Source organism: Amblyomma americanum, chromosome 3, assembly GCF_052857255.1.
Source record: "Amblyomma americanum isolate KBUSLIRL-KWMA chromosome 3, ASM5285725v1, whole genome shotgun sequence".
Classification (NCBI taxonomy): domain Eukaryota; kingdom Metazoa; phylum Arthropoda; class Arachnida; order Ixodida; family Ixodidae; genus Amblyomma; species Amblyomma americanum.
In genome coordinates this window covers 5,890,342-5,915,092 of record NC_135499.1, presented here as the reverse complement: position 1 = coordinate 5,915,092, position 24,751 = coordinate 5,890,342, and the positions used below count along the sequence as shown (strand labels likewise).

Genomic DNA, 24,751 nt, shown 5'->3' with positions numbered 1-24,751 from the left:
TAAAAGTCCCTCAATCAGTCCCGTGATTCCCTTTTGATTACAATTTTGAAGTCATGAATGTCGCAGCATTCAGAGGACATTTGCTTTTGAGACCCCACTTCTGACACCAGTGTGATGACCCCCATAATGCGCAGGTCCACACGGGACGGAGAGGCAAAGAGACACCGTATGGCTCAGTTTAAACAAACAGATATATTCAATAATTACACATGATTAAGATTATACATCAGAGGCTGGGGCGTCCGAGCTTACGTGCCGACGACTTCATGGGGGCGATGGAGGGGCTCCGGGGTTGATCTCGAACGGTTGCTGGCAGAAGCTGCACGCCGTCGGGCTTCGGCGCTGAAGGCCCTCTTGGCGAACGATGTCGTCCTGAGCGTCCTTCTTCCGTACTGCTTGTCGATTTTTATATCCTCTTCTCCACACTCCCTAGGGTGAGGACGCCCACGCCGGAGGGGAAGGAGGGGGGCTAGGGCTTTCACTTGGGCGCACAAACATACCACCGCACTTATGGTCTCGCCCCCCTCACGTGTTGAGTCCGAGGGAAAGAAGGTTGTCTTCGAGGTAGCGCATAGCGTCGGCTGTGTTAAGGCGTGCTCTGGCCCGCTGACAGTTCCCGCGGGTCACCGGCCTCCGCTCTCCATCCATCAACTGACACTCGCTCCTCAAGGTAAGGCGCGCTCTGGCCCGCTGACAGTTCCCGCGGGTCACCGGCCGGGAAAGTGGTCCCTTGTCCTGGGATGTGCTCGGGAGGCCTCCCCTGGAACCGCCACGCCAATTGGGGAGGATAAAGCCCGCTTCCCCGCGGCGGCGGCGGCGGCGGGTCCGGTTGGGTCCGGTTGGGCTTAAACCCCTTCGTTCTGGTCGTCACTCTCAAAGAGCATGGCTGGGTAATTGATGATGCCGCTGTCATCTGGGTATCCGTCTACGCCGCGCTGTCGAACTCGGAACCTCGTAGCACACACCAGGAACGTCACATTATCGCTGTGGAGAGCCGCACTACGCAACAGTATGCCAGCACGACAAATCCCGGTGCAACGCATGCAGCAATATCGGCCATCTGGCCCGAGTATGCCGCTCAAAGGCTGCCTACACGAAGCAAAAGATCATGTCAAGGAAGCACAGTACGCAAAGGCAAACAAAGCAGCCAGTTCACAGCCTTGCGGACAGTGGAAATCTTCCTGAAATCCAGTCACAGGTTATAAGAGACGTGGCAGATGAACAGCGAGAAAACAATTCCTCTGTTTGTAGCAGTTTTGCAAGTCGCAGGCAGGCCTCTTAGAATAGAGCTAGACACGGGGGCCAGTGTCTCCGTAATAGGGGAGACCGCATTATTCCAACAGCGGTTTCCCGAGCTCTCAGTAGACCCATCAGACGTAATTCTGAAGAGTTATTGCGGAAGACTGACACCCGGTAGGGGCAAGGTTACCGTTTCAGTCCATTTCGGACGAAGAGAGGCAACACTGCCTTTGTTTGGAGCTCTGGACCAGTGTCAAACCCTTCTCGGACGAAACTGGATCAGTGCGCTTCAGCTCGACCTAAATGACGTCAGATCCGCTGACTCACTTACGAGCGTTGACGAGCTGCTTACTTGCTACAAAGAAGTATTTTCGGACGGACTAGGAACATTCAAAGGTGTGAAAGCCAAAATTGTTGTCAAGGAAGATTCACCTCGAGAATTCTTCAAGCCACGAACGATTCCTTTTGCATTGCAAGACAAAGTTGAAGAAGAATTGCAAAGAATGGAATGCAACGAGAAGGGGTACTTAAACTCGTCAGAACGTCTGAGTGCGCAGCCCCAATTGTTTCTGTGCTCAAGCAAGACGGCCGCGTGCGCATATATGGCGACGTCAAGGTCACAATTAATGGTGCCACAGTGCTGGAAAAATATCCTGTGCCGCGAGTCAAGGACCTCTGGGCAAAACTTTCAGGTGGCAAAAAGTTTACGAGGCTGGACCTGAAAGACGCTTACCAGCAGGTAGAACTTGACACGAGCTCACAAAAGCTAGTGACCATCAATACACCTCAGGGCCTCTTACAGTACACCATACTACCTTTCGGAGTAGCTTCAGCGCCGGCCATATTCCAGAGAGAAATGGAAAATTTGTTACAAGACATGCGTCATGTCACCGTGTACTCTGATAAAATCTTGGTAACGCGATTGGACAACGCAGATCACTTGAGTAACGTAGTCAGTGTACTAAAGCGTCTACAGGAAGCAGGCCTCAACCTCAAGCTAGAGAAGTGTTCATTTCTAGCGACAGAAGTTGAGTATCTAGGCCATGTCATAAACGCGGACGGACTGAGGCCAACACCAAATAAAATAGAAGCTGTCGTGAATGCTCCATGTCCCAAGGACGTCAAGCAACTTCAAAGCTACCTTGGACTCATTATTTTTACAGGCGTTTTCTGCCTAACTTTTCGACTGTTCTCCGGCCTTTGAATCTTCTACTTACAAAAGAAACTCTTTGGAAGTGGACAAGCGTAGAGGAACATTAAGCTTTCAGAGAAAGTAAAGTTCTCCTGACTTGTGCGCCGGTACTACATCATTTCGATTATTCCAAGCAAATCGTCCTCAGTTGCGACGCTTCACCGTACGGAATCGGAGCTGTTCTCGCACAGCGAGATGAAACAGGGGAACGTCCCAGTGCCTTCGCATTGAGAAGCCTTCTTCCAGCAGAAAAGAATTACATCAGCTGGACAAAGAAGCCCTTGCCTTAATTTTCGGCGTATCGAAGTTTCATAAGTATCTCTGGGGACAAGAGTTTGAAGTGGTGACTGATCACAAACCACTTCTGTGATTTCTCGGACAGGACAAGCCTATTCCCGACAGATCATCACCGAAGAATGATACGCTGGGCAATTACCCTGTCAGCGTACAAGTATACGCTTATAAAGTTGAGCGTGTGACGGAATCCCGTCTGGCCGGGAGCGTACATTTGAAAAATAAGAGACGCCCGCCAGTGAAGAGAGGTTCGTTATTGACGTTTCGGAATCCCCTGCGCAGACTGCAACTGTGTGTATATCGGGGAAACTGGAAACTACCGCAAGCGATTACAGCAGCACGCTCGGGACGTAAAAAATGAAAACATTCGCAACAACGCCTTAACGGAGCACGCCGTCATGAATGGCCACAACATTTACTGTGACAAGGCAAGGATCATCGCAACCGAAAACGTAGCAGCATCACGACTCCATCTGGAATCTCTAATCATACAAACTACGTCACACACGTTAAACCGGAACGACGGCAATCTAAACGCGATATACACACACTCCTTGCGCCGATTATTCAACCATATTTAAACGACCCTTGTTTGGTGATCAATTCATTGTGAACAAGGCTTCCGTGTGGAAGCCGAAACGTCAATAACGAACCTTTCTTCACTGGTCGGCGTCTCTTATTTTTCAAATTTCACAAGTATACGCTTATGTACCGCCCTGGCACCAGCAACAGCAACGCCGACGCGCTGAGCCGACTACCGCTTCCTATAGAGCCAAACACAGTACCCAAGCCTGCTGATATCGTCATGCTTGAATGTACATATCCTCCTCAAGAGTAAAACCAGTCAAAAGACGGAACACAGCGAAGAGACGAGGCACACACACTCTTCGCTGTGTTCCGTCTTTTGACTGGTTTTACTCCTGAACATGTACCAACTGACCCAGATATCAACACTACTACATATCCTCGACTTCTTTCACCATGGTCTAGACTGCATGTCGACTTTGGTGGTCCATTTCAAGGACACTACTTTTTCGTCCTAGTAGACGCCTACTCTAAATGGGTAGAGGTGGTTCCCGTTCATGCACCTTCAGCGGACGCCACAATTCGATGCCTGCGATCCATATTTTCCACGCATGGCATTCCAGATACCATTGTCTCCGACAACGGCGCCGCATTCACCAGCGAGAAGTACGCTAATTTCTTGAGCAAGAACGGCATTCGGCGAATCCTGATCCCGCCATATCACCCAGCATCGAACGGAGCAGCGGAACGCGTCGTGCAAACAATTAAGGGGAAACTCAAAAGGCGTCGCCTGGAGATTTCCGAACAAGCATCGACAGGATCCTGCTCTCCTACAAAACAACGCGGCATGCGTTTACTGGGTCCCCTCCCGCTCAGCTCCTCATGGGCAGGCAGCTGCAAACGCCCATTCAGCGAATGAACCCCGGCCTAAGGGCGCATGCGGACTTCAAGCTATTCAAGGAAAAGATGCGCTGCGACAGTAACGCACGCAGAAGCTGTTTGCCTTCCCCGGCGAGCCCGCCTTTGTTAGAAACTTCCGGCCAGGCCCAGCTTGGATTGCAGGAACGGTTCGCCATCCCATAAGTTCTTCATCGCTTCAAATATAACTCGAAGACGGAACGCTGTGGAACAGGCACGCGGACCACGTGCGACCGCGAAGGACGCCCGGCGTTCTCTAATACGACGAGGAGCCTCTTCCTGCACTAGCAGCGACAACGGAGACGGAACAGCGGTCCCCACCTCGCTGCTCATTAAGCACCGAGCAGTCTACAACAGCCTCGGCGCGGCAACAGCAGTCAAGTGCGGCACCATGCACCCCCAGCTTCGTCGGTCTACCCGGGTCCGGGAGCCTGTTATCTACTACGGACTGTAGAGGCGTAAACAAGACACGGCTCGTCCCCAATGCCGTGCAGCAGGCTTCATAACAAAGGGAGGAGTGTGACGATTTCCCAAGGCAGCAGACGCCAAAGACACCGCAGGCGCCTTGTCAGCGGCACCCAGGCTGCACAAGAAAAAAGGGAGAGGGAAAGGATAATAAACGCTCCCCCGCTTTTCAAGGAGAGGGGCCAGTCTGACTCCCGCCAGCAACGTGCACTGTCGGTTTACGGGGCGCTCTTCCCGCGCCCTCCTTAGGGCACGTCGGTGACCCGTTTCGGCATTCGCTTCTAAGCTCACCCCCTTACAATACATACTTGACAGCGCAAAAAAACGAGGACAAAAGCGAACGAGGAGACACAACACAAGCGCAGACTATCAACTGAACTTTTATTCACTGAAAGGAAGCTTTATAGGCATGATAAAACACAAAAACAACAAAAGGAACCGCCACAACCGATGTACAAAGAAATCAATGACATTTCATTCCTGCATGATAAGGAACACCACAGCAACAGGAAAACCAAATTCAATCACATCAGGCCAACTCCCCGTACTGTCTACTTGCCCCCAAGAAACTGCGCAGAAAAGGAACTTCCTTATCCTGCAGGCTGAATTTGGTTTTCCTGATGCTGTGGTGTTCCTTATCACGCAGGAATGAAATGTCATTGATTTCTTTGTACATCGGTTGTGGCGGTTCCTTTTGTTGTTTTTGTGTTTTATCACGCCTATAAAGCTTCCTTTCAGTGAATAAACGTTCAGTTGATAGTCTGCGCTTGTGTTGTGTCTCCTCGTTCGCTTTTGTCCTCGTTTTTTTTTGCGCTGTCAAGTATGAATCCACACCAACTAGCCCAACTTTCTGTTCTTACCCCTTACAATACTATAACAGTATCATTATCGCATCATTATCATTATCGTAGTATCTTCAAATGTTCTACCGTCATCCTTCTTTCCAAAGTGCAGTGTAGCCAACTACAACACCCTTCTGGTTAACATCCCTGCCTTCCCTCTTTCTAGCTTTTTACCCCCTATTTTTAAATATCCTCCCATCTCAACCGCTGGCTCGTCTGTGGTGAAACTGTGCACGAAGCTTGCATATTGCAGTACATTTTGCCTCGTAGTAGCTGGTTTGGCCACGAATGACGCAAGCCCTCTGCAAAGCAAAATGGCGCCGCCCTTCGGCAGAACACAGGCGTTGCCGGCACGCGCATTTCGGCGCAGACGATTTCGGGCTTGCATCATGCGCGGCCGAACCAGGTAAAATTTAATACGAGCCCAATTCACTGGAATATGCAAGCAGCGTGCGCAGTTTCACCGCAGACGAACCAGCGGTTGAAGTGAGAGGATTATTAAAATCCGCAGCGATAATGATGCATGTCACGTTATTTGCCACCTTGTGATGCTAAATCTCGAAAGTTCACCAGCACGTACGTAAATGCAGAGTCCGACCATCGTGGCGAACTTTGTGAAAAAATATCAAAGTGCCCGGCTAGCAGCTGATATGGTCGGAATCTACGCCAGAGGTGCGAAACAACTCATGGGCTGGCGTTGAATTGAATGCATGGCGACGTGGGGCAAATTTCTAAATGCGAAACTACATGTAACACCACTTAGCGAACTTTTTTTCAGATGGCCAGTGTTTCTAGAGACAGATTACTCATGTTAGTGACCTTGCAAGCACCAACATTTGGAGCGACGCTTCGAGTACGCTACACATTTTCTTGGACCCTTGGCAAGACGCCGGGAAACCCTCAGCTTGCCAGGGCTTGTTCAGCTATTTTCTCCAGGGACGGTTTCCGAGAAGGACGAAGAGGACCACTTCATTCCGTTTTGCGGGGCAGCAAAACACGTCTTCATATGGGGAGAACACATGACTCTGAAATTTGCCTGCCAATCAATTAAACTTGTCGCACTTTTACAAGAAGGACCCTGTGATCCCTGTTTTGCTATGAGTAACGGTGCAAATTAGCCTCCGTGACCCACGCAAAAGAAACTTCGTGGCAGTTTATTTGCGACATTATTCCGACGATGGCCACACCTGTACTACATTTCTTGGCCTTCTGCAGTTTACAGGTAGCGTCTTTGCAGATGTGTCACGTCAACAAGAATGAGGCCGGGGTGAGGCAAATTTGAGCTGATTTATTGGTAGTTGCGCTAGGGTTCGATGCGCTGCCTTACACCGCATCGGTGGCCTAGTGGTTGGGCATGCGCCTCCCATGCGCGATGTGTGGGGTTCGATCTCCAGTGCCGCTGCGTACCCACCGGTGATACAATGGGTACAAGTTTTCCCCTGGCCAGGTGCTCGGCTTACTCAGGGTGAAATGCTTGAGGCGTGGGTCTTCGACACCACCTTGAGGAAACGAAAAATACCTTGTTCCTTGGCACTCTTTGGCCGCAGATGACTTTGCGCCATAAAAATTCACTATCATCATCGATGCGCTGCCTTGAGCCAGCCGGAACAAACTCGCGCAATGCTCCAGAGCGAGCAGAGGGCCCAACCAGGGTGTCCCTCGGTGTCACATTCATCGGTGGCCGCTGCCACCTGTGCTCTGTGAGACCGATTGAGCTGCTACAGCAGCCCCTCCCCCCACTACTGAAGCCGCCCGGTGGAGCTGGGAGCCGGAACAAGACATGCCACTCCGGCGGGTGTGACAGGGGAAGAAGGCGTAGATGGGCAGCCGGCCGTTTGGGGCATAGAAACCGCACAGGAAAGAGTACTGGGGAGAGCGTCTTCTATAAAAGCTGGCTTCAGGCGGTCGATAGAAATGAAGTCAAGGCGTCCATGAACGTCCACGATGAATATCTTCGACCGTCGTTTGCGACCTAAGTGAAACGGGCCGTCGTGGGGTCGCTGAAGCGGTTTTCGGGCGAAATCCAGCTGAAAGAAAACAAAAAAAGCGGAAGTCGAAAGCTGAGGAGGAACGTGCGAAGATGTAGGAGTCTGGTTTCGAGGTGCAGGAGCTCGGAGATGACAGCCATATCTGCGAAAATTCGTCACACAATCGGTGGGACCGGGCCTTAAGGGGCAAACAGTGAAGTCGAAAAATTGACTAGGAAGACGCAGGGACGTGCCGGAGACAAGTTGTGCCGGAGTGCAGCAGGGATCTTGCTTAAACGTATCCCGGAGACTAAGCGGGACAGGTGGTATAGGTGTTGTCCAGTGAGCGGTATCCATTTGTGCTTTGAAGGTTGCCCACATTTCAACCATGCCGTCGGCGATGGGATGGTAAGCGGTAGTGCGAATTCGAGAAGTTCCAAGCAGAGCCATAAGGTTTCTAAATAGGGAAGATTCGAACTAGGGGCCAAGGTCAGTGATGACAGTTGAGGGAACCCAATTATCGTGATACCCAGCCAGCAATGCACGTTCTGGCGAGTGTGTTACTGGTGGCATCGGGGAGAGGGAAAGGTTCGGGCCAGCGAGTGAAACAGTGAACATTCGGTGTACGTAAGCAGGTACGAATACCCGCCAGAGGGTGGTTAGGGTCTCAAGATATCGATATCGACGTTATGGAAACGTGCTGATGGCGGAGGGACCATGCCGAAAGGAGATGTCCTGTGTCGCTGTGTTTTCGGTAAGCTGGCACGGGCCCTGGAGCGCTTGTATTTGTCGATAACAAGCCATACATAACCTCGCGTCAGCTGGCCTTCGGTCAACACCGTCTCAAATCCGTTCATGTTTTTCATACAGATTTGCTTCCTCGGCTTGGCGGCGAAGGTCAGCGCAGATCAAGACACGGCATGCTTCACCATCGACACACCGACATTTCAAGCCGATCACGCACCTGAGGCAATCTTTTGTGAAGATAAGTGGGCGGCATCACGTGCAAGCTGGTCGACGTCATCAGACAGCTGGAGCTTAAATAGCCTGCCACCACCACGGTTCCTCAGTGGGCACGTCAGCTGGCCTTCGGTCAACACCGTCTCAAATCCGTTCATGTTTTTCATACAGGTCAGTAAATCTTCCTGTACCTTTAAGTCTAGCAATCCTTACTTGTTCCAGCTGACGTGCCCCGAGTGTATATGCACAATGTGTGCCGTTGCCTCCGACTTCGTTTTTTCAGTGCTTATGCTTTGTGGTGATGTCGAGCTGAACCCGGGCCTGTCAACTGAGCAACTACTGGGCAAACTTTTAGAGGGACAGAAACAAATTAAACAGGCTAGACGACATTGAATCGCGCCTTAAAACGTATGAAGACTCGGTTTCAGCTATTTCCGAAGTATGTTCAATAGCTCGGAGCTTAGAGAAGAAGGTTCAGGGCTTAGAACTCAAGCTTACCGATTTGGAGGACCGCAGTAGGCGTAATAATCTTCTGGTGTTCGGTGTAAAGGAAAAGGAAAATGAGACGCATGAAGATCTCGAGGAATCCGTCCTCAAGGATGTCTTCACAGAAATTCTAGGTGCACACATCAGTTCGGTCGAACGAATACATAGAATTGGCCGGAAACAACCCGACAAAGTACGACCGGTAATCATAAAGTTCTACGACCACCGTGAGAAAATGAATATCCTAAAGAATTGCTTTTTGAACGGAAGTGTGTCTGACTCGGAGGATTTTTCCGCAGCCACAAGAATGAAAAGAAAGCAACTGTGGGACAGTGCCGCTTCTAACAAAAAGAATGGTCAAAAAGTCAAGCTCATATACGACAAGCTTAAGATAGACAACGACTTGTTCGAATGGGACGAGGAACGAAAGATCCGAGTTCCAGTTAGCCGGAAAGATAAACAGAGTACATGAACCGTAGCCCCCGAGGATAGGTCGTTTGTGTGTATTCAGCTAAATGCGCGAAGCATCGTTAAGAAAACAGTTGACCTAGAAAGTATCGTGCTCACACACAGGCCACATATCGTATGCCTAACTGAAACCTGGCTGCACACGGATATCGAGAGCGCTGAAATAGTACCCGTAGGCTACCGAGTGCTTCGCAAAGATAGGAACTCTCGGGGCGGTGGCGTAGCAATTATTTTCCGAGAGTCATTGCATGTAACCAGTCTTCCCGACATACCCGATATCGAATGCATACTGCTAAAGGTCTCTTTAACCGAATTTACCTTGATTGTAGGTACATTATACCGGCCGCCAGATAGCAACCGCACATTTTTTGAAGCACTGAATGAATTCCTATGCTCTGGTAACATTGCTACTTGCAACACAGTACTTGCTGGAGATTTTAATATTGTCACGTAGTGGTGACGGCAGTCGAAGCAGCGATGAAGACGGACGAAAGGGGTCTTCTAAAAGAACTGTTTATTGGGCTGACTTGCACCCAAAATGGACTGAATCACTCGGCGGCGGCGAAGCGACAAGCGTGCTCGGCGGTCGTCGAACAGAATGCCCGCCGCTGTCGGCCGTGCTCAATTTAAAGCTGATAGCGAACATTCGTGATAAAGGGCGCAAAGTTACTAGAACATTCCGGAACAACGTAGAATCAGCTTTGCCTGGCTGCGATCAATCGAGACAAATCTAGTCGCGTCTTGCGTCGCAAACAAAGCGATAAGGTGGTGTCGCGGCAGATTTGAAAAACGAATAAACACTGCAAATATTCGCGGCATTACTCCGAATAAACACTGCAAATATTCGCGGCATTACTCCCCTCTCAAAGAAGCATCGACCCGATGCATTAAACCAAATAATGCGACTAGTAAGGGAAAAAAAACGGATCTTGCGAAAATAGAGCATGGAAATGCAGCGGCATTTAGCGCGCATAATACGTCTTCAGACGGACTACATGGACAACTTCTGGTCGTACGCGGCGTCGCTGGGATGCAGTCATTGCGTCAGGGATGACTTCATAATCCAGTTCACCCAACCGACGAAGAACCTTGTACGGGCCGAAACAGCGGTGCAAAAGCTTTTCACTCAATCCACGGCGGCGAATGGGCGTCCACACCCAGACTTGGTCTCCTGGCTTGTATTCCGCGTTGCGTCTTCGTAGGTTGTAGCGTCTGGCGTCGGACCGCTGCTGATCTTTGATCCGTAATCGGGCAAGCCTTCGAGCTTCTTCTGCGCGTTGAAGGTAGGCGGCAACGTCGACGTTCTCTTCTTCTGTAACGTTGGGCAGCATGGCGTCTAGCGTGGTCGTGGCATCCCTGCCATGGACGAGCCTAAAAGGCGTCATCTGGGTGGTCTCCTGCACTGCGGTGTTGTAGGCGAAGACGACGTAAGGCAGGATGACATACCAGGTTTTATGTTCGGCATCGACATACATAGCGAGCATATCGGCGATGGTTTTGTTCAGGTGCTCGATCAGTCCGTTGGTCTGCGGATGGTATGCAGTTGTCCTCCGGTGGCTGGTTTGGCTGTAGCGCAGGATGGCTTGCGTGAGTTCCGCCGTAAATGCTGTTCCTCTGTCCGTGATGAGCACATCGGGGGCGCCGTGTCGAAGAAGAATGCACTCCACGAAATTTTGGCCACTTCTGCTGCTGTTCCGTTCGGTAGGGCTTTCGCCTCGGCGTAGCGGGTCAGGTAGTCGGTCGCTATGATGATCCACTTATTTCCAGATGTTGACGTTGGAAAAGGGCCAAGCAAGTCCATGCCAATCTGCTGAAATGCTCTTGGGGGAGGTTCAATGGGGTTCAGAAATCCTGCTGGTCGTGTGGGAGGAGTCTTTCATCGCTGACAATCTCGGCATGTTTTCACATAGTGTGCGACATCGGCAGACAGTCGGGGCCAGTAATACTTGTCTTGAATGCGGCGGAGGGTGCGAGTAAACCCGAGATGTCCAGCTGTCGGCTCGTAGTGTGAAGCCTGTAGAACTTCTTCGCGGAGACAAGTAGGTACAACAAGGAGGTAGGCTGTTTTGTTCGCTGTAAAGTTCTTCTTCACAAGGACCTCATTCTGCACACAGAAAGAAGACAGTCCTCGCTTGAATGAAGCGGGGGGTGAAGAAACCTTGCCTTCCAGGTACTCGATGAGGCCTTTTAGGTTGGGGTCCGAGCGTTGCTGCTGAGCAAAAGAGCTTGCGCTGATGGGTCCCAGGAAGGCATCCTCATCGTCGTCCAGCGGCGGTGCATCTACAGGGGCTCGTGAGAGGCAATCGGCGTCAGTGTGCTTGCGTCCGGACTTGTAAGCGACGGTGACGTCAAACTCCTGGAGACGCAGACTCCATCGAGCGAGTCGACCAGAGGGATCCTTCAAATTGGCAAGCCAGCAGAGCGCGTGGTGGTCGCTGACCACCTTGAACGGCCGTCCGTAGAGGTAGGGGCGGAATTTCGACGTAGCCCAGATGATGGCAAGGCACTCCTTCTCAGTGGTCGAATAGTTAGCCTCGGCCTTGGAAAGGGAACGGCTAGCGTATGCGATGACCTTCTCCAGCCCGTCACTTTTTTGAACGAGAACGGCGCCTAGTCCCACGCTGCTTGCGTCGGTATGAACTTCAGTATCGGCGTTTTCATCAAAATGTGCAAGGATCGGTGGGGACTGTAAACGACGCTGAAGTTCCTTGAAGGCTTCTGCTTGCGGCGCTTCCCATTTAAACGGCACGTCTGCCTTCGTCAGTTGGGTCAGGGGCTCGGCGATGCGCGAAAAGTTTTTCACAAATCGTCGGTAATATGCGCATAGTCCGAGAAATCTGCGCACTGCTTTCTTATCGGCCAGCGGTTGAAACTGTTCAATAGCAGCTGTTTTCTGCGGGTCTGGGCGTACTCCTTCCTTGCTAACAATGTGGCCTAGAAACAGCAGCTCTTCGTAGGCAAAGTGGCATTTCTCTGCTTTCAAGGTTAGGCCAGACGACTTGATTGCGTCTAGTACTGTTCGAAGTCTTTTGAGGTGCTCTTCAAAGTTCGAGGCGAAGACAACGACGTCATCTAAATATACCAGACAAATTTTCCACTTCAGGCCTGCCAGCACTGTATCCATTACTCGCTGAAACGTCGCTGGTGCGGAACAGAGACCAAATGGCATCACCTTGAACTCAAACAGCCCATCCGGAGTTATGAATGCCGTCTTCTCGCGATCTCTTTCGTCGACCTCAATTTGCCAGTAGCCGCTCTTGAGGTCCATCGATGAGAAATATTTGGCGTTGCAGAGGCGGTCCAGTGTGTCGTCGATGCGGGGGAGGGGGTAGACGTCCTTCTTTGTTATGTTGTTCAAGCGGCGGTAATCCACGCAGAATCGAAGTGCGCCGTCTTTCTTTCTCACTAGAACAGCCGGTGCCGCCCATGGGCTGTTTGAAGGCTGGATGACGTCGTCGCGAAGCATTTCTTCGACTTGGTCCCGGATGGCTTGTCGTTCTCGCGGAGACACACGGTAGGGGCTTTGACGGAGAGGTCGGACGTGTTGATCCGTTATAATGCGATGCTTGGCAATTGGCGTCTGTCGCACCTTCGCCGATGTCGAAAAGCACTCACTGTAGTTTTGAAGCAGATTGCGGATCTGGTCTTGTCTGTTCCGGTGCAGGGCTGGGTTGATGTCGAAAGTGGGCGAGTTCTCTTGGTCAGGCGGATCTTCTGCGGAGGGGTCGGAGAGGGCGAAGGAATCTCGTACGTCAGATATTTCGTCGTAGAAAGCAATCGTCGTTCCTCTGTTAATATGCCGGTATTCTTCGCTGAAGTCAGTCAGCAGTACTTCGGCCTGGCCATTGCGGAAATGTGCGATGCCTCTTGCGATGCTGATTCCTCGGTCTAGTAGCAACTGCATGTTCCCCTCGATGATGGCTTCAGTGTTTATGGCTTTCGTGGCGCCTACGATCACGATAACGCTTGAACGGGGTGGGACGCTCACTTCTTCCTCCAGGACACTTAGGGCAACGTGATTTTCCCGAGTTTTCATCGAAGCGATGGCTTCGTCTGTCGAAAGCGTGATCAGCTTGGATCGCAGGTCGATGATCGCCTGATGCTCATTAAGGAAATCCATACCCAAGAACACTTCGCGGGAGCATTGCGGTAGCACAACAAAGGTCGCAGGATAGGTATGTCCTTTGACAGTCACTCGCGCTGTGCATCGTCCTGATGGCGTAATGAGGTGGCCCCCAGCGGTGCGAATTTGTGGGCCGTCCCAAGCCGTTGTGACTTTTCTGAGCTGCGCAGCGAATGTTCCATTCATCACCGAGTAATCGGCTCCTGTGTCGACTAGAGCGGTAACTTTCCGGCCGTCGATAGTCACTTCTAGGTCGGAGGTCCTGGCTCTTGCATTGCATGTCGCTCTCGGCGTCGGGTCACGGCTTCGTCGCGTATGCGAGTCACGGGTTGGGCGTGTGGTCGAAGCTCATCTGGGTGGCGGCGTCGATTTCAAGGTAGCTTGCGTCGTGGTCGAGGTTCTCATTGTGTGCGGCGTCGGTGCAGCGAGTGTCGGTTCTTCATGCGGCGTCGCGGGTGCAGCGTCTTCATGGGGCGTGGTCGGTGGAGGATCTTCGGCGTTTAGCTCGTGAGCAACCTCACCTCCAGAGGTTGCTGCCGCGGCTGCGTAGCTGCGGCGTGGCGACGCAAAGCGCGAGGTTGACGGCGATGGTGAGCGCGAAAAGCGGTTCGGCGTGTACTCTTCTTGACGCAGGTACTCGTGGATTTCGTGCGGACGTTGTCCGAAGCGTGGTCGTGGGGCGTTAACGGCAAATCCTCGAAGACCGATACGTCGGTACGGGCAGTGACGAAGAATATGGCCGGCCTCACCGCAATGGAAGCACAACGGCCGGTTGTCGGAAGTCCTCCAGGCGTCGCATTTCCTGGGGCTTGAGCGTCGGTCATAGGCTGGGCGGGCGGGGGCTGGGAGGCGGCGTTGTGGAACGATTGGCTCATCTCGGGGAGGACGTGGGGGTTGTCGCTGGGGCTGAGCAGTACTTACTGCAGCGGCGTAGGTCATGGCCTGGGGTTCTGTGGCCGTCGGGGTGCCAAGTGCCTGTTGCACTTCTTCCCGTACCACATCCATCAGTCGCTGCTTGTGGCTGTGGGGAAGATGGCAGTAATCGGCGTAGCTCCTCTCGGACGATTTCGCGGATAACTTCCCGCAAGCTGTCGCTGGTGGTGGCCGGCGTGTCCGAACGGATTGCACAGGCAGAGGAAGGGCGATTGTACTGCCGAGCTCGAACGTCGAGGGTCTTCTCAATCGTGCAGGCTTCTTGCATAAACTCCTCGACTGTTTTTGGCGGCTGGCGGACGAGGCTTGCAAAGAGTTGTTCTTTTACGCCACGCATTAAAAACTGAACTTTCTTTTCCTCGGTCATCCCGGGATCGGCGCGGCGAAATAGGCGCTTCATCTCCTCGACGTAACTGCGGACGGGCTCATTCGGTAGCTGGATCCTGGACTCGAGGAGTCGTTCGGCTCTTTCTTTCCTCACAACACTGGTGAATACCTTCCATAGTTCTCTCTTGAATAGCTCCCATGTCGTAAGGGACGACTCGTAGTTTTCGTACCACGTGCGTGCGGAGCCATCCAATGAGAAAAAAACGTGTCCAATCTTTGCCGCATCATCCCACTTGTTGAATGACGCCACGCGCTCAAATTGGTCCAACCATTCTTCAGGGTCTTCGCCTAGGGATCCATTGAAAGTTGGCGGCACCCGCGGCTGCTGCAGTATGATCGGTGTCGACATCTTTGGCGAGGTTGCAGTGCTGGTAGCAGCGTCTTTTCGCTGTCTGGTGCGGTCCGGCAGTTTCCCGAACTCAGGCTCCTCTCCCTGGAGACGTCGGCTGGCTCGCTGAGCTGCTGGTTCGTCCTCGGGTGTGAAGCGCTCAGGGCTGGGTTTACGACTTGAAGGGGGCGTCCGGAACATGGAAGTTACCCAGCACCTCCACCAGTTGTCACGTAGTGGTGACGGCAGTCGAAGCAGCGATGAAGACGGACGAAAGGGGTCTTCCAAAAAGAACTGTTTATTGGGCTGACTTGCACCCAAAATGGACTGAATCACTCGGCGGTCGTCGAACAGAATGCCCGCCGCTGTCGGCCGTGCTCAATTTAAAGCTGATAGCGAACATTCGAGATAAAGGGCGCAAAGTTACTAGAACATTCCGGAACAACGTAGAATCAGCTTTGCCTGGCTGCGATCAATCGAGATAAATCTAGTCGCGTCTTGCGTCGCAAACAAAGCGATAAGGTGGTGTCGCGGCAGATTTGAAAAACGAATAAACACTGCAAATATTCGCGGCATTACTCCGAATAAACACTGCAAATATTCGCGGCAATATGCCTTCCATCAAGTGGGACAGTGAATTTCCTGAACCACTATCTGTCATTTCTGAGCCATTTGTAGATTTAATCTTTTTTCACAACTTTACTCAACTAGTTAAAGAACCCGCCCGCATACAAAAAGACGCTAAATCAATTTTAGATCTTTTCCTCGTGAGCAGCAGCCTGCTTTGCCGAAATCCGGTTACGCATGTCTACGATGGCATATCTGACCATAAGATGGTATCGCTGAATATCGCATGCGCTCCTGCTACTAAGAAAAACAGACATACGCGTAGTCCCGCAATTCGCACGTGCCAACGACGTTGCTATCTTAGATTTGTTGGACAGTTCGTTCTCAGATTTTGTTGCTTTAAGTGAATCTACCGATTGCTCTGTTGATGCTCTGTGGTGTTTTTTCAAGAGTCTTGTTATGAAGTGCGTGAATGATTTTGTGCCGCTTTGACGAAACGAGTACGAAATACTAGTCCTTGGATGACTAAAGAAGTTATTCGGCTAGAGCGAAAAACAAAAAAGTTAAGAAAGCAAACCCGGCTTTCTCCTTCAGCGGCCAACAAAACTAAGCTCTGTGTGCTACGTACGCAGGTAAAGGAATGCATAAAAAGGAACAAGGACTACTATTTCAACGTCACCATGAAGAGCTTTCTGCTCACCGCGCCAGAAAAGTTCTATCGGCATTTGTCTCCTAAAAAGAAAATAACATACAAATTGTGTACAAATGACGAAACAATAACGTCACAACCGCAAGTGGCATCTGCTTTTAATCAATTTTTCTGTTCAGTATTCACAAACGATGATGGTAAGAAACCACATCCCGACTTAGTGTTACATTGTCTGCCAATTAATAATGTTATTGTTTCTGAACAGGGCCTTCTGTCGTTACTGCTGAATATCGACAACAAAAAGTCACCAGGTGCTGATGGTATACCCAATGCTTTCCTTGTTAGGTATGCCGAGTGGTGCAGTAAATATTTATGTATTATGTTCAATCTTTCTTTGACTAAAGCAAAAATTCCCTTTGATTGGAAATGCAGTAAAATCGTGCCGATACCCAAAGCAGATAATTCATCATTACTTTCGTCTTATAGGCCAACATCATTATTGTGTACATGTTCCAAGTTTCTTGAGCACATTATTTTTAATCATATCTCGACATTTGTTGAACATAATAATCTAATCGACAGCAGGCAACATGGGTTCCGAAAAGGACTCTCCACAGTAACAGCACTCCTGGAGCTAACTCACGATTTCGCAACAGCCATTGACATTCAAAGCCAAATCGACATTATATTTCTTGATTTTGAAAAGGCTTTTGATCGCGTCTCTCACCCTAAACTTCTCTCAAAACTAGAACCGCTGCTGAAAAACAATTCTCTTCTTGCATGGATCGAAGCTTACCTATGTGGCCGATCCCAATGCGTCAGAATAGATCACCTGTGCTCTGCTCCTGCGCCTGTCAAGTCCGGTATACCGCAGGGATCTGTTCTCGGGCCCTTATTCTTTTTAATATTTATTAACGACATAGTTCATAACCTACCCGTTAAAATCAAGCTATACGCCGATGACTGCATAATCTATCACGAAATTCACAACTCCAGCGATCAGGCTCTACTTAATAGTGCCTTAGCAGGGATTGCAACCTGGTGCTCAGACTGGCAGATGTCAATAAACACAAAAAAATCTGTTGCGATGACCGTAACACGCAAAAGGCAGCCATTAAATTTCTCATATTCCATAGGCAGCAGCACTCTCGCAGTGGTAAACAACTATAAATACCTAGGCATAATAATAACATCGGATCTAAGGTGGAATGAACATATATCGGATATTGTGAAGAGGGCCATGCGGAAATTAGGTTATTTAGGAAGAACTCTGCGACAATGTACAAACGAAGTTAAACTAATAGCATATAAAACCTTAGTTCGACCAGTTCTAGAATATGGATCAATTGTTTGGGACCCGCACACTCGTGGCAACATAGACAAGCTCGAATCTGTACAAAAGAAAGCAGCTAGGTTTATATACCGATCATATAGCTGGCGTACTTCCGCGAGTACTCTAGTAAAAAAGGCAGGTTTAGACAATTTACAAAAACGGCGTCAGTATGATCGATTAAAATACATGCACTTGCTGTTTCATGATAAACTAGGTATGAGAAAACACGATTACATAGAGCCTGTACGCCGACGAACCACCCGATCGCATCATAGCAAAAAACTTATTATTCCTGCCACACTCAAACCTTCGCTAACTCTTTTTTTCCGAAAACTGTCCGTGAGTGGAACCGGCTTCCGGCCAGCATTGTAGAACGCCCTACTACTGAAGCATTTATGAATGCTGTCAGAATGCGGTCAGATAGTAATTGATGATTACGGAGTGTTCTTGAGATTTTTTTTTTAGGGGGGGGGGGGGGGTTTCTGCACGCAACTTTCCTTCATCTATTTTTGCTTGTGAGTGCATCTCATTTGTTGAAGGCAGCGTGTTGTGCCTTGATTCGTTTTGCGCGTGTCACTTATGTTTTTTTTTCTTCTCCCGCTCCTGCTTACAGCCTCACCTAGAGGCTAGCAGTACTGTGTAAATAAATAATAAATAAATAAATGAGATGCTGCGTGGCGCGAGTTCCAGGGTGTGAGAGAGACCGTGGAGGGCGTTCAAAATAAGGCGATGAAACGCAGTGGGGACCAAAGGGCGGGAGTGCCTGTCGCAGTTGATGGGGACGGGGCACGAAACGAAGAGAACTTCACGGTGAACCAATGAGTCTGGGGTGTTGAGAAGATGCATGATTTCCGCGTATTCGTACTGTGCTGTGGCGAGGGCGGTGAAGTCGAGCTTTGCTGACTAGGCGGAAGAAGTGAGGGGAGCGGTGGCACGTGACAGCGCATCAGCGGGCCATTGTCAAGTCCTTGCACATGTCTGATTTCTGTCGTGAAATCCGCCACGTACGAAAATATACGGATTTCACGTGGCGAGAATTTACTGCTCCTCGACTTAATTGCAAATGTGAGTGGCTTATCATCGGTGACAATGTGGAACTGCCGACCTTCGAGGACGTGCTTGAAAAGCCGACCGGGTATGTAGATGGCTAAAATCTCACGGCCGAATGTACTGTAGCGGTTTTCAGCAGGGGAAAACTTCCAGGCGAAAAAAAATAGCGGGCTGCGGGCACCATCCACGAGCTGTTGAAGTGCCACGCCAACGCCGGTGTCGGAAGCGTCGGTCATAAGGCGTAGGTGTGCATCAGGATGCGGATGGGCCAGGAGAGCGACATCGAATATCTTGACTTTGGCAGATCCGAAAGACTCCAGTGCGACGGAAGACTGTGTAAGTCATGCAGAGTTGCCTTACTTGCCTTGAAGCATGTCCGTCAATGGTTTGCGGATTGAAAAGGCTGGGTAATTTTTTAATGGCATTGACTTTGGATGGAAGAGTATGGATGTCCGAACGGTCAGCATGGTGGCCGGGGAAGCCGAGCAACAACTTGCCGAAGTCACACTTGGCTCTGTTGATGATGAGGCCATATTCAGAGAGACATAGGAAAAGCTGCCGGGGGTATTGCAAGTGCTGCTGAGTACCACCGCTGAAGAGCAGGAGATCATCAAACTCCATCGGCAGCGGCGGAGAGTGCACGCAAGTCCACACTCTGTTACCGTTTTCTGCAGCTATGATCGTTCGCGCACCAACTTCAATGCGCGCCTGGAGGAAAACCTGCCTAACAACTAGCCGCTCGAGTCCTGTGCCTGCTGCGTCCGTTTCACGAGCACTTTAGCGTGGGTGCATCGCGATTCCCGCTGCTTCAACGGCCGCTGCTAGCGTCACCAAGCTTAGATTCCAAGCAGCCCTGCTGGGAAAAGTGACGCCCACCGTCGCGCACTTCGGCAGCGGCAGCGGCGCACAGTGCACGCAAATGAACACTGCTACTGCTATGTGCTGGTTGGTGCTCTTTAAGCAGGGCCGTGATATTGCACAGTCAATTTTGAACTGCCGTTTCCCTGCTGAAGTTTAGAGTTTTCAATTCTAATTCTGTGCTGTGTTCATGCATTTTCGTCCCTTGACTGTTCTCTTTTTAAGTCGTCTGCAGAGTTAAATACGACTAAAGAGGCTGCAAAACAAACTGAAGGCATGAAGGCTGAATCTTCCAGACTGAAAGGGGAACTTAAGCAAGAACTTAAGTTGCAACGAGAGGTACTGGAGCGGGATATGTGCAGTGAAATGAGGGAGTTAAAATTGGCGAAATAAAACATTACCAAACAAAACAAACCGCAAATGTCCGCAGATGAGAAAAAATCAACCAGCCAGGCAAAGCGCTCGTACCTACGTTGCTGTCTTCACTCACGAACGCCCACGTGCACATTGTAAGGTTCTGCAGTCATTTTTGTGACGGACCTTCAGAATGCAGTACCCTGTGCCGAAGTCTGAAAAAAGCCAGCATGCCCTTCCACTGCGAGGTCCTGTGCTCTGCAAGCGGTTGGTAGGAATTGTGTCATCGGACTGTACTGGCCAGGGTAGCTTTGACTGGGATGACGATAATAACCCTGGCCGGACACATGAACTCGTTTTTTTCCAGTTGCCAATCGCTAATTATCCCGCGCGCTGAAGTTCCGCGTGCTTTTGCCGAGCATACAGTATCTGGACATCGTCAGAGCGGTCGCTTTTACCAATGAAGCCTCTATTCTTTCGGCTCGCTCTCTTGCCCAAGTACTCCCCCCGAGGTATGAAAATGGGGAGGCGTCTATTTCAAGTGTGGAAAGGTCGCTCGGCCGACAAAACTCGCTCCTCTCGCATGTTGCCTGATGAAGTGTTAATCTCCTTCACTAGAAGAAACAGATGTTTTGTAAACTCTTCATTATAAACAATGAAGTGAAGATCGGCTCGTTTCTCATCTGTGTTTCGCAATTGCTCATGAAGATACAATTGAAAGAAAAAATTTACCAAGACTTCATTAATACACGCGATTCCGAACTATTAGCAAGCTACAAAATCCTCAGAAATAAGTTAAACATAAAGCCAGGGCGTGCTAGAGATTCCTATTACTACTGCGAATTCGAATCATGCCATGGTGATTTCCGAAAGCTATGGAACCAGTTAAACAACATCGTTTTACGCGCACTCCAGACTAGCTATCCTCAAGTAGTAATTATTCAAGGGCGTAGTGTAAATGGACAAGAAATAGCAGGGGCATTTAAACAATATTTCGTGACCCGAGAATACCAAAGTTCTTTAAACATATGCTCGCATCAGGCAACATAGCGATTCTAAGTATCTGAATTCAGCTACATGTTCTGAAGTATTCACTTCATTCAAGAATAAGAACAGCAGATGCCATGATGCGGATGATTTGCAGACACGGCCTGTGAAGCATGTTTTAGATATTATAGCCCCCAATTTAGCATATATATTTAATTTCACTTTTCAATAAGGAATCTTCCCACAGCGCATGCAACTTGCCAAAGTTAGAGCTATGTATAAGAAAGGCGATAATCTTTGTACCTCGGTTCGATTCTGCCAATCTTTTCTAAAGGACTGGAAAAAAATTATTCACATCCGAATTTCGTGCTTTCATGACACACACCATATAATAACAGATTCGCAGTTCGGTTCCATCAAGCATATATCAACAGAGACAGCATTACTAAGCCAACAACTGTTTTATCATACAGTGATTCCAGAGAAAAAAACTTGCTATTGATGTTTTAATAGATTTTTTGCAGACTTTCCACTCGTTAGTCATAATAACCTTTTGACAAAACTGTTCCACTGCGGCTTCAGGGGTCGTGTTAATGCGCTTCTTGCCTCATATCTTGCGCACCGCTTTAAGTTTGTTATTATTAAGAGCTTTCGATTTCAGTTAAAAAAATAACTGCTGGCGCTCCTCAGGGAAGTATCCTTGGACCACTACATTTTAATTTACACATTACTGATATTGTTAATGAATGCGTGCATGCGATTTGGAGCCGGTGCACTTGCCGACATGCAACATGATCAAGAAGATCCTCGATGGATCTTGTTGATCCATCGAGGGCCGCTTGACCATCACCGACCCTATATAATGGAACAACACATGGGTGACTTGGGATTTGGAGCGGGCACGCTTGCCGACTTACAACTTACCCCTCTTGTGTTGCTGCAAGTTGCTGCCACCTTTGTAGCTGTCCTCAAGTTCGATGTTGACCGAGGGACACTAACTGAAGCACGCACTTTTGGATCACCTTCATAGACAGCACCGTCATGGATGGCACCGGCAGCCAGCGGAACTTTGAAACCTCCGTTCATTATCAGCGTCATACCGTTACCGAACGTGACAAGCGTCAAAAACCGTTACCCAATCAACAAGATCCATCGAGGGCCGCGTGACTGTGACCGACCCTATTTACTCGAACAACACATGGGTGGCTTGGGATTTGGAGCGGGCACGCTTGCCGACGTGCAACTTACGCCTCTTCTGTTGCTGCAGATTGCTGTCACCTTTGAAGGTTCACTCAAGTTCGATGTCGACCGAGGGACACTAATTGCAGCAAGCACTTTTGGATCACCTTCTCATCATAGATGGCACCGGAAGCCAGCGGGACTTTGAAGCCTCCGTCTATTATCAGCGTCGTACCTTTACCGAACTTCACAACCGTCAAGAACCGTCATCCAATCAACAAGACCCATCGAAGGCCGCGTGACTCTGACCGACCCTATTTAATCGAACAACACATGGGCAACGTGGGATTTGGAGCGTCCACGCTTGCCGACATGCAACTTACGCCTCTTCTGTTGCTGCAGGGATCCTACTTATGACATTCATGTTACTGCCTTTGAGATGGTTCAAAATAATTCTGTGCGTTTCGCTCTCACTAACTACAACCGCACTACAAGCATAACTAAAATAAAATCTACTCTTTCTCTTCCATTGCTGTCACTTCGTCGCAAAGTGTCTCGTACCGCTTTATTTCACGAATTGTACCATCACCCATTACTTCGCGGGCGCCTTATCCCACAGCCATTTTAAGTATCCCATTGAACTGATCATTCACATAAAGTCGGTTTTGATTCTTGTAATACCAAATATTTTTCTCATTCATTCTTGCCGCGTGTCTGGCGCGACTGGAATAACCTTCCCGGTGATATTGCAGACCTTATTAATTACGAGATGCTCCGCAAAGCCATAGCTAGCATTGTATACTACAGTGTTATTTGAGTTTGTTTCCCTGGAGTATTTTTTCTAATTTTATTCTTGTTTTTTCCACTCCCCCCTCGGTAATGCCTCTGGATCTGAGAGGTATAATAAATAAAAATAAATAAAACAAGATCCATCTATGGCCGCGTGACCCTGACCGACCCTATTTACTGAAACAACACATGGGCTACGTGGGATTTGGAGCCGGCACACTTGCCAACATGCGACATACGCCTCTTCTGTTGCTGCAGGTTAACTATAATTATCCAATTTTGGTTGGCAGATTACTGTGTGCCCTTCCATTAGCGATAGTGAAGTGTTTCCCGATGACTTCATTGCGATTCGGAAAGAAAAATCCCGTGTGGGTGGCGTCGTCTTTCTTCTAGTTTGCCGCTCTTTAAACTCGTTTGAACTAGATATAGGTCATGACGCTGTGTAATCAGTATTGTGCAAAATTACCTTGCCAGACAGTCCTCCATTTGCAGCGGGTGCTTTTTATCGGCCACCAAATTCGACAGTCGACACGCTTCATATTTTACATGACATTGTCACGTAGTTGTGACAATATCATATCAAGTTGGCGGCACCCGCGGCTGCTGCAGTATGATCAATGTCGACATCTGCGTCGAGGTTGCGATGTTCGTAGCAGCGTATTTTCGCTGTCTGGTGCGGTCCAGCAGTTTCCCGAACTCAGGCTCCTCTCCCTGGAGACGTCGGCTGGCTCGTTGAGCTGCTGGCTCGTCCTCGGGTGCGAAGCGCTGAGGGCTGGCTTCCCGACTTGAAGGGGGCGTCCGGAACATGAAAGGCTACCCAGCACCTCCACCAGATGTCACGTAGTGGTGATGGCAGTTATTAGGGGTTATTAGGAGTAAACAGTCAGTTAAGCTGGGACAAGCATGGTAACGCTGTGATGAGTAAACGTTCTTGGTTCACGGGTATCATCAACCTGCAACGTCACTTATTTCCATGCACAGTTGGACTTCTCCTCTACAACTCGTTCTTTATGTCTCAAGTAAATTATGCGCACTTAGCTTGGGGAACAACTACAGTTACCAATAAAAAGAAGATATTCCTATTGCTGAAGAAGGCTCTGCGTTCAATACTAAACGTAGGTTCTGATCTAACCACAAGCGATTTATTCCGCCAATACAAAGCTATACAAGTATCTGAACTGAATAGTGGCCTCGTTTGGGCGAGTTGGTTTTCCATGCTGAATGCAAAAGCGCAAAAAAAGACAAGGACACAGAATAAGACAGACAACACGAGCGCTCGTGTTGCCTGTCTTATTCTGTGTCCTTGCCTTTTTTGCGTTTTTACGTTCAGTATCTGAGCTGTATAATGTTAGGCCGGCTCAAAGATTTAAGAAGGAAATAAAACAAAATGTGCATTACATGATTGACAAGCACATCTTTCGCTAAATGCAGAACATTACCCCAATAGGCATAGCGAAATGTGGCACATTCCAACATGCCGCACAATGTACGGCACGTAGCCTAGCAAACACGTTGCCCAGTACAAGTTTCGCGCTGCACATGTTGGCATATCACGAGCATGTCGCAAAGCTATGCAGGATGTGTGTGCTACTTTTTAGATTTCACCATGCTTTCATTGCTTCCTTGATTTCCTTTGTTTTCATGAAATGTTGACGTCATTTGAATAACCACAGACCTGTTTTTTCTATGCGATGTTTTTCAGTTCCTGTTTCCTTGATGTCCTTGGCTTTTGATTGCTTTATTTTTTTCTAATGATGCGCCAGTCGTTTTTGGGAACCTTTATTTGTATGCATTTAACGATGTTACTCGAATATGTTACTTGCATGTTGCCTGTTGGCGGGCAATGTAGGGGCCGAGA

The 24,751-nt window shown here is 49.4% G+C and overlaps 1 protein-coding gene across 1 annotated transcript in view; it reads right to left on the bottom strand.

Moving 5' to 3' along the window:
- LOC144123050 (uncharacterized) overlaps positions 1–24,751 on the bottom strand; it is a 222,422-nt gene that overhangs the window by 12,407 nt on the left and 185,264 nt on the right. The window lies entirely within an intron of this gene.